At 45.3% G+C, this 9721-nt stretch overlaps 1 protein-coding gene and 1 pseudogene across 1 annotated transcript in view; both read left to right on the plus strand.

Moving 5' to 3' along the window:
• Nucleotides 1-1869: 1869 nt before the first annotated feature.
• LOC103734214 lies at nt 1870-3717 on the plus strand (annotated as a pseudogene).
• Golm1 (golgi membrane protein 1) overlaps nt 2089-9721 on the plus strand; it is a 77231-nt gene continuing 69598 nt past the window's right edge. Inside the window, exon 1 of the mRNA XM_008833105.3 lies at nt 2089-2237. The gene's annotated coding sequence lies outside the window, so the exon portion shown is untranslated. The remainder of the gene's footprint in view (nt 2238-9721) is intronic.

Genomic DNA, 9721 nt, shown 5'->3' on the forward strand with positions numbered 1-9721 from the left:
AGCCCTCAGGGCTATCCGGACATGGAGATCTGCAACTCTAACAGCAGGGTTCCCTAACATGGCCTAAGTTGGTATTTGTAACTACCTTCCTCTATGACCCATTCTGTATTTCCTCCACCATCAGCAAGAACCTCTGCAGGTCTTGGCTCTTTCCCTGGAGGAGTGGCCCATACTTTCATCCCTGAAGGGTCTGGGCCATTTGTTGTCCTGTCTGGATTGGGTTGTTGCAGTTTCCCATTGACCTTAATCACAGGACATGGTAACACCAAAAGTCACCTTAAGGAATCTCCTGCCTTCCAGATATAATCTTTATTACCGCCAGTGTGGAGAACAAGTCCAATTTCCCCCTGGTAGTCTGAATCAATCACCCCTCTTAATATTGCTATTCCTTTTTCAGCCTGCTGACTTAAGGGCATCAGAAGCCCAAAGTGTCCAGGGGGAAGTTTTAGCTTCCAGTTCAACAGATGTTTGTTGTGTCTCCTAGCAAAGCACCCCACTTCTGGTACCACAATCTGTATTAGTCAGGGTTCTCTAAAGAAACAGAACGGGTAGAATGAATATATATATATAGAGATTTATCAGCTTAGCTCACAGGATAGAGTCCGAGTAGTCCAACAATGGCTGCACCAGCTAGACTTCAGTCTACAGCAGCAAGATGAACTCGCCAGCCAGAGAGTAGGCAAGCAGCAAGAAGCCTGGCATTCTCCTCTGCCTTGGTCTTTTATACCAGCTGCCATCAGAAGGTAATGCCCACATTTAGGGTGTGTCTTCCGGCTTTAGATGATCCAATCAAGAAGATCTCTTTCATTTCAGTTAATCCCAGATCCAGTCAAGTTGACACCCAGGATTAGCCATCACACCTTGCCTCTTGCAGGTCTTGCTCTGTTTTCTTGTCTCCTACTCCTCTATCATTCCTTTTATTCTCCAAAAATGTAACACCCCTCAGTTGCCCAATGTGGAGGCACACCCGCCTTGATCTTGAACTTTGAACATCAAGATTGAAGTAGTGAGAGCTGTGGTCTCTTGAGGCTGGTTTTTATTTGCCTTATCTACAAAACTGTCTTGGTAATTGGCTAGGGTTTGCACTTCCAAGTGAATCATTCCTGTGGACACCAGGAGAGATTCCAGCAGTCCAGATTCCCAGCACCCACCTGTGGTCTGTCCAACATCAGTCTGTAAGCCCCCTCCCACTCAGAGATTGGTGATAGAGGCTGAGGGATTGATCTTAGATGGTGTCTGCCACCAGCAGGACCAACAGTCTAGAGGGTGAGCCCAGGATATTCTGAGCCTCAAACTGCCTCTGCATGCCCTACTATGATCCATATATCCATGAGTTCTGTCTCCCCTGAAGCCCCTGCTGGGATGGTGTCATCTGCGTTTTGCGAAGTTGTCTCTTCCTGATGATGTCTGCCCAGAGCTTGCTGTGCTGCCCTCAGAGCTTCCATACTGGAGGGAGGTCTGCCAGGATCTCCAGTGTTCCCACCTGGTTGGTGTACCTGTCACTGCCCTATTTCTCTAAACACTGATGGTCAAAGGGCTCCGGCCACCCCCTGGAGCGACTACTCTACCCTGTGCCATTTTTCTCCTGCCACAGATATTCCATCCCACGACCCCTAGGAAGGCACAGATATAGCCTGTTCTCTGGTACTTAAGGTAGAATAAAGTGGGCCTGGGGCGGTGCCTTTTTCTCTCCTATCTGCTCTGGAGGATGCTAGGGAATAATAAAGGTGGGGTGGAGGTGTAAGTTTTCAATAAGAACGAAACTTTCACCCACATCTGGTTGCCCTTCAAGAGGGCAGGAGTGGGTGGGCACATTGTAAAGCGCTCTGCTACTAAGGCATTGCTTGGGCCTAGGGGAGCAGACCGCCAATGGTGAAGCCAGGAGGAAGGTCCGCATTCCGTGAGCAGCTTCTAGGCCCCACACTCGGACCAGGGAAGGAGGTGGTGGCGGTGGGTGTGCAGCGCCATGCGCAGAAGGCCGGTTCGGGCATTCCCGGGGCATGGCGCGTCCCAGGCAGCTCCCAGCTTTGCAGCCGCCTCGGGACGCCCGATGGGGCCGGAAGTCCGCGCAGCCGCCCCGTCTGGCGGGCTGAAGCACCGCCTCCCGCCGCCTCGGGCGCTGCCCAGGGCTGGGCTGGCGCTGGAGGCGCGCCGCGGGGCCCACCCGAGGAGTGGAGCGGAGCGGGCGCGAGGCTGAGGCGCGGCCGCATGAGCGGCCTTCAGAGCCTTGGAAACAGGTGAGCTGGCGCCTCGTGCACAGCGGGATTCCCCCCCCCCCCCCCGCCGCCGGCCCGCTTTGTTTCGCATGGTCCCCGAGGCCAGGCTGGCCGCGCGGGTATCGCCCGGCTCTCCACCCCGCCGGGTCGCTTAGCCCCGGGATGCGCCTCTCTCGACTTGCCGGGGGAGCAGCCGTGCAACTTTTGCTCCCGTGTAGACGCGGTGGCCAGGGTCTGGATACTCACCACACCGCATTTAGTATTTTCAGTAATCTGTTTTTCAAAAGATCGGAGAACAGTACTAGTTTCGATGGGTGCTTTTTAATGAGTATCTAAGAATTGGGCAGGTCACAGTGTGCTGACGGGTTCTAGACGTCTGACCTCTAAGTCTTACGAAATCAAACTTCTGGCTTTCACGGTTTGAGACATTCTTTCTTTGTCTGATTTGGGGGTCTCAAGGCCCTACAGATTTTCACATGTTGAGAAACACTCTTAGAGGCGTCGTAAAACTACATCATTGTGATCAACTATTTAGCAGTGCTGAGCGGCCATGGGGCGGGCTCAAATGTCTGCACTTGTATTTCTGAATTTAGGGTCTTGAGGTCCTGAAGCTTTACAATTATGGGCAGCTCTTTGGGTATCTCAGATATTTTAGCTCCTGATTCTTGCCTTGGAGAACAGTTAAGATAAACTCTTGTTATAGGCAAGAATTATTTTCCTTTGCTAATAGAAATCAGTCCTTTACCAAGACACCCCTGAAAGTATTGGCAGGCAGTAGCTTCCTATTGAATTCAAAGTGGTGCCCTGAAGGGGGGGGGGGGCGGGCAGCTCTCTGCAGAGAGTTTTCTTGAACCACAACTAAGGAAGGATATGATTGAAGGCCAGTAGGCCAGTGGATATAATTCCACTAGAACAAAGGAAATTAACTTTTGGTAGTCATGCACTGGTACAGGACTTGGAAACTCATGGATTTGGCAAAACACAAGCAGAAACAATCTTATCAGTATTAACCAGTGATCAAATGTCCACCTGGAGACTGTCTATAAGGAGACGGTCATTCAAGCTCAGGAAATAACAGTAAAACAAACAGCCAATGGCTCATTTGGATTCCATCAGAAAAGACATGGTTACCCTAGAGGAGAGTGAATTTGCAAATCTGAGAGCAGAGAAGGAGAAAGTGAAAATTGAATTAGATCATGTTAACAGCAGCTAATGCATGAAACCAGTCAAATCAGAGCAGATAATAAATCTTAGCCTCGAAAGGAGCAGACTAAAAGACATGTGTACATATCAAGAAAAGCAACTTGTGGAAGCAACTACCGAATTTACCAAAAAGGGCACCCAAATCAAGAGTGTTCCTTCAGAGACCAGCCATAAAGTTGACACAGAAATTGCTTCTTTAGAAACACTGATGGAGTCAAGCAAACCATTCTTGTCTTGCAGCCTCAGTGTTCACATGCACTTTGCATTGGGGTTTTATAGGTTCTGGAAGGACTTTTAAAGCTCCTGCTGCTGCTGCTGCTGCTGCTGCTGTCAGTGACTTAGAACAGTACACCAACACAGACTTTTCTAGCATGAGCAGCTGCAGCAGACACTACTACAAATTAAAGCACATCTGGACTAAAGAGAAGTGACTTGAGTACTTTTAAAAAATTTTGTATGGCTTTGTTATGTTGAAAACTGTCATCCAAAACCCAGTTTGAGATAGAAAGCCATTTTGTCCTTATCCTTTTGATACTGTAGAAATTGAAACAGTTTTCTTATATTTGAGTAGCTTTATAAATGAAATAGGAGTCATTGTTATCTGCTGTAAATTTGAAAACAATTTATAGTCCTCATCCGTACTGAATTTAACTTTCCTGATTTTTGTTGCAGTTGAACTTTTATATAAAATAAAAGATTATTATGACAAAAAAAAGATATTTAAAGAAAACAAGTTAGCTTTTAGACCCTGTTTCGCCCTTCTAATGAAAGGTTATAACAATTTCACATTTCAGTGAATGGGTTTTGTACAAGAAAATGAAAGAAATGAGAAAGAAGGAATGTTTTCAGGAGAGTGGGGGTGTGTGTGGGATGGGTGGTGATGACCTGTATTAGCTATTAGGAGCTAAGGTTGCCATCTGCTCTAGTTACTGAGTGGAGATGGAGTTTGCATTTATTTGGTTTTGGGGGGTAGGGCCAAAGAGCAGGGACCTCTTTACATTTACATGGCCACTTCCAGCAGGGAGGGCCTGCTGACCTCCCTGGAAAGTGCCAGAAGCAGTAAAGGAAAAAACCTGGGAACAAAGGATCTGTTAGGACCAGTTGGAAGGGTGGAGAATCACTGACTGCAGGTGCTGCTGAAAGCTGAGAAGGGAACTTGAAGATAGCCTGGGGCCTGCAGAACAGTGCTGTTTCTCATATCCTGGGCTGGTGAGGGGAGGGAGAAAAGGACTGGAGCTCTGTATCTTTCTCTTTAATTCCTTTGCATTATTGTCATTTTTTTTCTGACCGACCCCCGACCCCCACCCCCTGAGGAACCTCAGTGGTTTGTCATTATTGGTGACTGAGGGACCTAGGGAGGTTGCAGCTTCAGTTCCCACTTGTAATAATGGCAGTATTTTATGATCATATATTGTAGTTAGTGTGAAGTAACAGTATGAAACACTTCATTTGTACAGTGAAAGAAAAGTTCCCAAAAAGAACGCTTGCCCCTTGGACTGAACTTCTTGCAAGGCTGACCAACTGATTATCACTCCAAAGGGTGTGGAGAGTTTGGAATGTTACAGGCCCAGAGTCTCGGACCATCTTTAGTCCCCCAAATGGCTACTCCTTACCCACCTCTGTTTCTGATCTAACATCCTGTGGCTAACAGATGAAAAACCTTTTAGAATGTATTATCCTAGTAGACCACCTGGTCTCACCAATCAAAAGGCTAAGAATGTCTTCAGATAGCATCTGAGACCTATAGCATAAAACCCCTCGCTTTGCTGTGAACCGCCTGCTGAATGTATCCTCCAATGTGGAAAAGTGTCTTGATTTATGACTTTTTTTTTTTGTTCTGTTAATATAAAAACATAAGGCAACCGTTACCACGCTATAACATGAAATTTGGGGTAACCTGAATTTATGTTCCCCAGCCATGGTCACTCATATTTGGCTCCAGAATAAACTATCTCTTATCCCCTTTGAGGTGAGAGTTATGGTTTTGTGTTGACGGCACCATATGCAAGTATTACTTGTTTTGTCAGTAAAATGTTTCTCTCCTCCTTGGAAGGAAATTAAATGTTTTTCTTCCCTAGGTTGAGTGCAGCATCTCCTACACCCTCTGGGATGCTAGTGCCCCATAGTAGACAACTGCTCTTTTGCTGTAGCCACAAATCGTTCTTCCATCTGAGCTCCAAAAAAATGTCCGTGGGGGCAGGCAGAGTGGATCAGCCCTTTCTTCTGAAAATGAGTAAAGCACACTAAAAATAGTCAGGTAGTGCCACAGGAATGTCTTGTAGTCAAATCTGTTCTTAAACATAAATGTTTTCCTTGATGGTCTCTTTTTAATTTTCACAGTATCCTTGGGCACAGACACCTGGGTTCTTTCCTAGATCAGCCCTGAAGTTAGATTTAGAAGTGGGTGTCTCAGTGACCTGAGCAGGTGGCAGGGTCTTTTCTATGTCCCTGAGGGTGGAGACTTTGTCAGCTATCTTGGGGGTGGTGCCTGGCCCAGACAGAGCCAAGATGTGATGGATAGCAGCTTTTCTCTCTACTTCATGATGCTCACACACGGCACGGTGTTCTTATTTTACATAGTAAATAGGAAGCTGAAGAATACTATGATGCCATCTGGGCATGCTAGAAATGCAGCTTTAAGGCTTGCTAAAGTTGCAGCTTTATATTTCTTTTTAAAAATATTTATCATTTTTATTTTGTGTGTATGAATGTATTGTCTGCATGTATGTTAGTATACCAGTGTTGTGCAGTGCCTAAGGAGGTCAGAAGAGGGCGTTGGATCCCTTGGATAGTTGTTAGCTACTATGTTGTTGCGGGTGTCCTGGGGCCCTCCGGGTGGGGGTAGAGTCGCCGCGGAATCACGACACAGACTCCTCCAGGAGTCAGGTGAGAAGCAGGCAGTGCGAGCAGCTGCAGACTCGTTTATTGCAGTGATGGGGCTCCCTTATATCCCCTCTCCTGGTGTCCCATTGGTCCATTGATAGGTCGTGTCTGTTCCTCATTGGCTCTCTGTATCGGGCCATTTTTCGCGTCAGCCGTCTCTATGTCTTTTGGCAGAACACAGATTTGCCTCAGCCAGATGTTTTTGGTGCGTTTGCAGTGGGCATGTGCTGGTTGTTCAGGCTGCACTTCCTCCTACACTATGTGGGTGCTGGGAATTGAGCCCGGATCCTCTACAAGAACAGCCAGTACTCTTAACTGCTGAGCCATCTCTCCAGCCCCTTATATTTCTTTTAATATTGTATCTATTTTTACTATTTGACTTTTTTGTTTAAACATGCTCATTGAGGAAAACCAAATAGGGTAATCAGGGAAAGTGTCTCACCTTGCACAATGAATATGCTTCTTTATCCTTGTTTTCGCTGCATTTTTCATATGTAGGAAGATATAGTCATGCATTAGATATTTTAAAGATTTTTTTTCAGTCAAAAAACCATACTCTATTACCCTTCCATAACTTTTCACTCTGCAGTTTGTATATTGATTATCTTATGCTCCATCTTTTGCACAGCCTAGCACCATGATTTTATTATTGCTTGTGATTCGCTGAGTTGATAGGCTCGGCTGGGTGATTTTTTTCTTCCACATAGTATTGGCTGGGTCTCTAGTTTCTTTGGGACTTAATTTTTATGGCTGAGACTTCAAGATGGTTCATTGGCTGTTATCAAAGTATTGCCTTCCTGAATTCTTAGAAGGGACAGAATTTTAATACCCTATTCAAAGAATTGTGATTGTCTGATTTTCCTGGCCTCAGAATCGGTGTCTGATTTTCCTGGCCTCAGGAATTGGCTCCTCGTTTCCTCCTCTCTGTTAGTGGTACTGAGGTAGCAGACAGTTACTCCTTATCTCCCTCCCACTAGTCTTTCTGTATCAGTTTTTCAGGGTTCTATAGAAACTGGGCTCCTCTAGATTTGTTTTGAGGAAACACTAGTTATCCTTGCCTACACCTGTGCAGTGACTTTGAACAAGATGTTCACACAGAGATGAGCCCTAGACTAGGAAGCTGCTTTAATGGGAGTCCATCTTATATGACTCTATTCTCGGAGAAGTAGAAAGAACGCTGGTATGCATAGGGCAGACATAAGATGTGGGAAGAAATGTTTGCTGCTGTTGGAGCGAGGTTGGAGGTGATACAGGAGTAAAGGCTAGGGAAGGGCTGGGAAAATGAACAAAAGTGCAACCACTAAATAACAGGGAAACACAACTATTTCTTCAAAGATAAACACCTCACTTTGTCTGGTGGCCTTCTTAAAAGCAAAGTAGTGCAGGCAGAGCTGGATTCAGTGCTCACCTTGTCTGAGAGCCAGAGAGAACAGGGAGGGGCCTCCAGCCTTCCTTAGCATTGCCTGGCTTGATGTCTGGGCATCACTCCTAGAGTCTGTATATATGGTGGGATTGTCTTGAGCCAGAAAATTTGCATTTCCAACAATTCCCAGCTAATGTTTGTCCAGTGACTACACATTAAAAATGATTGACCTAGGCCTGGAGAGATGGTTCAGTGGTTAAGAGCATTGGCTCCTCTTACAGAGGACCCAGATTTGGTTCCTAGCACCCACATGGTGGCTAACAACCATCTGCAACTCCAGTTCTAGGGGATCCAGTACCTTCTTCTGGCATGCCTGGGCATTGCACAACAAGGGTGCACTTATATACTTGCAGATAAAATACTCATACACATAAAGTAGAAATAAGTAAAAAAAATTTAAGAATGTTGACCTGCAGTAGGGCCTGCAGCCCTTTTCTGTAAAGGACTAGATAATAATATTTAAGGTTTTCCAGGCCAATTGCTCTCCCACTGCTGAACTCTGACTGTAGCGTAGTAGCTCAAGGCAGTATATAGTGGCCCCATACGCTTGGGATCTGCATCTGTATCCTCCATAGACCTTTGTTCAAAGTACTAGAAAAAGATGATTTCAGTGCTAAACATGTCAGACTTTCTCTTGTCACTCACTAAGGAGTGGAGTGTAACAACTACTTACATAGCATTTGCACTGTTCTTGGTGTTATAAGCAATGCAGAGGTTGTTCAGAGGAGGTGCACAGGTTATATGCAGATTCTGTGCCATTTTATCTTTAGAAATTGGTCTTAATTTTCAGGCCTGCTGTATAAGTAAATGAGCACTGCTGTGTTTCACTAAAACTTTAAGGAAACAGGGTGAGGGCTTTTTTTGTTTGTTTGTTTTGTGACAGGGTCTTGCTGTGTGGCTGAGGCTAGCCTAGCGCTCTAAATCTTGCCTTATCCTCCTGAGAGCTGGGATGACAGGCGTGCCCTACCGTGCCCAGCTGTGTAGTCATCATTTAAGGTTTCACTTTCTAGAAACTGAACTTTCAGAGTTGGGGGAAACGTGGTGTGTATAACTGAGGTTGAGGAAGTGAGAGGAGGGGATTCAGTGTACTTCTTGCTAAGTTTATAAAGCAAGTTAAGTAGACTACAGTGGAGTTAGCCCATTAAGCTTTGTTAGAGGAACATAAGATGGTTAATGTTTAAACCTCACAATGATCCTATTCATAGGTCTCTGATTTAACTGTTCTGTTCCATCTTATAGCTGGAAAGTAGTTATAGAAGCTGTTTAAAGGCATAACCACATCTATGTCAGTAAAATGTATTTTCAGAAAATGCCAGACGTGGGCCATGGGCTGTGGTTTGCTGATTGCTGACTTAGAGATGTCTTGAAACAGGACATAATGTTTTTAAACGCAAATATCCAGTGACCACATCCTTTACAGACTTGGGTGTTGTTTGGGTGTGTTCAAGTCTGTTTGCTCATTGCAGAGACTTTTGAACTTCCTGCTCAGCAGCTTGGGCTATCTGAGTGGGCAGGTCCTGTGGCTAAAGGGCAGAGGTGTGGCCCTAGCACTGTTTGCCGAAGGTGTATTATTTCTGCATTGGTGACATTGATTATCCTTCTTACCCAATTTCTTACATATATTTGGCTATATAATTAAAAATTCTGTGTGAAAAGGAAAAATTTAAAGACTAAAAATATTTAAAGTGTTGGAGGGGCCAATGTACTTAATTGGTTGTCCATTTTCATAGCCTTTTTCTTTTATTTTAAAAGTCTCACAGAAATGGTGACAGCATGCACAAGTCCCACGTAAACTCAAGTCAGACAAAAATCTCAGCATAGACATGAGGAAGTGGCTAAGAAACCCCCAACCCCACCTGAGGAACTGTTGGAAACTAATGGCTGCTGGGAAGGGGAGAGTCAGCCTCTTTTAAGAGTGTGACTCTTGGAAGGTTAGTCAGAGTCCAGTGAATAGATCTGCACTGAAGGACATTTGGGGATGCTATAGACATATATA

This window comes from Nannospalax galili, unplaced genomic scaffold (assembly GCF_000622305.1).
Source record: "Nannospalax galili isolate Female #2095 unplaced genomic scaffold, S.galili_v1.0 scaffold1096, whole genome shotgun sequence".
Taxonomy (NCBI): Eukaryota; Metazoa; Chordata; class Mammalia; order Rodentia; family Spalacidae; genus Nannospalax; species Nannospalax galili.